The 3,652-nt window shown below is 30.8% G+C and overlaps 1 pseudogene; it reads left to right on the forward strand.

Annotated features, from left to right (window-relative positions):
- The first annotated feature begins 3,228 nt into the window (after window positions 1–3,228).
- LOC112471007 lies at window positions 3,229–3,347 on the forward strand (annotated as a pseudogene).
- The last annotated feature ends 305 nt before the right edge of the window (window positions 3,348–3,652 follow it).

The raw sequence follows: 3,652 nt of genomic DNA on the forward strand, positions 1-3,652 counted from the left end.
TAAATAAATAAATAATGATTGTGTGTCCTATAAGAAACCTTAAATAAGAAATAGAAAGTTAGAAAGTAAAGATTTTGAAAAATATATATCAGGTAAACATGAACAAAGTAAAGCTGCTATAGTTATACTAATACCTCACAGAGTAGACTTTAACGGAGGACACATCATGAGAGATATTAGACATTTCACAATGAAAACAGTGAAAGTTTAAAGAAGTACAAATTAGTAGTTAATAGAGGGTCATGGAGATGGAGAGCATGGCATAGGGAATGCAGATAGTAGTAGGATAATGGCTATGTGTAGAGCCAGAGGGAAGATAAAATATTCAGGGGGATTGTTTCATCAACTATATAAATGTCTAACCCAATGTATTAAATATTTGAAAGGAATAAAACACCTTAATTGGTATGCGTAAAATAAAATAGCTCCAAAATGCATTAAATGAAAATTGACAGAACTCTAAACATAAATAGATAATTCTACAAACATGTTTGGAGATTTTATCATACCTCCTAAAATGACTGTCAAAATAAGTAGACTGATAGAAGGTATGGTTATAGAAGGATGGATAATAAAACTAACAAATATGCCCTAACATATTTATAACATTGTTTGCAATAAATGTAGAACAGACATTCTTTTCAAATGTTCACGGACTATTTATCAAAATTGACCATATACTCTGCTACATAACAAGTCAACTTTTTCAAATGGCAGAAATTAAAATATTTTCTCTGATCACAGTGGAATTAAGATAAAAACCAATATCAAAAGATAATAGAAATTTCCAAATGTTGGAAAGTTAAGCAATATATTTCTAAATAACCAAAGTAGAAAGAGAGATTCAAAATGGAAATTATAAAATATTTTGAAATAAATTGTTATAAAAATACGACATTACAACTCATCCAATGCATCTAAAACCATGCTGAGAGAGCTTTAAAGCCTTTTATGTATATATTAGAAAAGAAGAAAGGCTAAAAATCAACAATGTAAACACCTACCGCAGGAAAGTTAAAAAAATAGCAAATTAAACTCCAAGAAAAAGATGAGGGAAATGATAAGACCAGAAACCAAAGACATAGAAAACAGGCAATTGAGAAGCTCAACAAAGCCACAAGTTGGTTCTTTTAAAAGACTAAGGAAATTGATAAATCCGTAGCAATACTTATAATAAAAACAGGGAGAAGTCACAAATTATAAGTATCAGTAACAAAAAGGAACATCAATACATAATCTATAAATAATGAAAACATGAAATAGTAATGAACAATAAACTTGATAATTTGTATGAGAAGCACAATTATGTAAAAAAATACAACTCACCAAAACTGATTTCAAAGATGTAAACAAAATCTCAATAGTCTTATACATATTAAAGAAATTAGAATTTCTTCGTAGTGAATTTTCCCTAATATTTAAGGAATATATAACACCAATCTTGTTTGAACTCTTCTAGCAATTAGAAAAAGAAGAAATTACACATTTTCCTACTTGTTTTATAAGATCATTAGAATCTTAATACTAAAATTTGTCAAGGACATTATAAGCAGAAAATACCATAGGCCAAATCTTTTGTGAATTTTGCAAAAATCTAATGAAAAATATTGGCAATATAAATCCATTATAAAGGTAATATATTACAACAAAATTGGATTTATTATTGGAATGGAGGAATGTTTTGACATTTAAATAGCAATAATATGATTAATCACATTAACAGAAAAGTAGAATATATGGTCATCACAATAGAGTATAAAAAGTCTGTTATATTCAACAATTATTCATGTGAAAAACTCTCAGAAAACTAGGAATTGAAGGAAAAATTTTTTAACGTGTTAAAGGGTTTAAAAAACCCAATGCATGACATATTAATGGTGAAATATTGAAAGCTTTCCTTTCAAGATCAGAAATGAAACTTGATTATCTGTATTACCATTTCTAATTAACCTTCTATTGGGTATTCTAGACAATAAATTAAGGGAAGAAAGAGAAATGCATCTTACCTAGATGAGGAAGAAAGAGATAAGTGTTTCATTATTTACAGATAACAGTTGTGTGTTTAGAAATTCCAAGTGTTTACAAATAACTTACTATAATTAATAAATAAATTTAGCAAGTTTGCCAGATATAAGATTAGTATATGTATTGGTCAGGGTTATCCAGAGAAACAGAATCAATAGTATAATATACAAGAAAGGATTTCTTACAAGGAATTGGCTTATGCAATTAGGGAGGTTGAGAAATTCCACAATCTGCCACCTGCATACTAGAAACTCAAGGAAACCAGTGGTGTAATTCAGTCCAAGTCCCAAGGCCAGAGAACCAGGAGCAGCAAGGGCAGGAGAAGATTGATGTCCCAGCTCAGGCAATCAGGCAGGAAGGGCTGATTTCTTCCATCCTCTGGCTTTTTGTTTTATTCACCCCATCAACGGAATGGATGATGCCAACTCATATTAGGGAGGAAAAACTGCTTTATTGGTTCACCTATTTAAATGCTAATTTCATCCAGAAATGCCCTCACAGACACACCCAGAAATACTTTTTAGCCAAATATATGGCAACCCTATAATACAGTCCATTTGACATATATTAACCATCACAATCTAAAAAAAGATTAGTATTTTTATATATTAGCAACAGGTAGAAAATAAAATGAAAATACCATATGCATTAGTTTAAAAAAATCATCAAATATCAAGGATTAATATTAATAAAAGATGTGTAAGACAAAGAAAACTACAAAATGTTTGAAATTAACATAGACCTAAATTAAAAGATAATTCTACACGTCTGCTTTACACGCAGAAGGTCCTGGGTTCGAGCCCCAGCGGAGCCACGGCCCATACCCTAGGTGTGCCAGGCCTTGGACTCTCCAGGCCCCGGGTGTGCACTGAGAGTGCATGGGAGGAGGCGCCCCACCTTCAGAGATCCAGTTCTTAAGGTGAGATGGCAACATCTGTTGGTCAGGGTTGGAAGTGGGGGGGATTAGAAACATAAAAAATAAATAATTCTACATTGGATATGTGTTGGAAGAATCTATATTTTAAATATGTTAATTTTCTTCGACTTGATCTTAGTTTCAAAATAATTCCAGTAGGCTTATTTTTTATGGAAATTGACAAATTAATTCTAAATTTTACATAGAATTGCAAATGGCAAAAATAGCATAGAAAATCTTGTAGAAAAAAAGTTTGATGATTTATAGAAATCAAGATATTTTACAATGTCTATGACCATGCCACACTGAACGTGCTTGATCTTGTCTGATCTTGGAAGCTAAGCAGGGTCGGGCCTGGTTAATACTTGGATGGGAGACCATCTAGGAATACCAGGTGCTGTAGGCGTTTAAAAAAAAAAAGATATTTTACAAAACAATAATAATTAAACTAATTTCTTAATGTTGTAAATATACAAAAAATAGAACAATAGAAGAGTCCAAAAACAGATCCACACATATATTATCATTTAAGTTGTGACAAAGAATCCATAACAATGCAGTAGGAGAAAATGGTCCTTTCGATAAGTGATTTTGGATTAATGGGGTTACTAAATTGATTCAAATGATCCTTTGTATCTATTTCAAGCAAAATTTAATTTTAAATGGATTATAGATTAAAAGTAAAAGGTGAAAGAAATAAAAGTTATTGAA

Source organism: Pteropus alecto, unplaced genomic scaffold, assembly GCF_000325575.1.
Source record: "Pteropus alecto unplaced genomic scaffold, ASM32557v1 scaffold150, whole genome shotgun sequence".
NCBI classification, from domain to species: domain Eukaryota; kingdom Metazoa; phylum Chordata; class Mammalia; order Chiroptera; family Pteropodidae; genus Pteropus; species Pteropus alecto.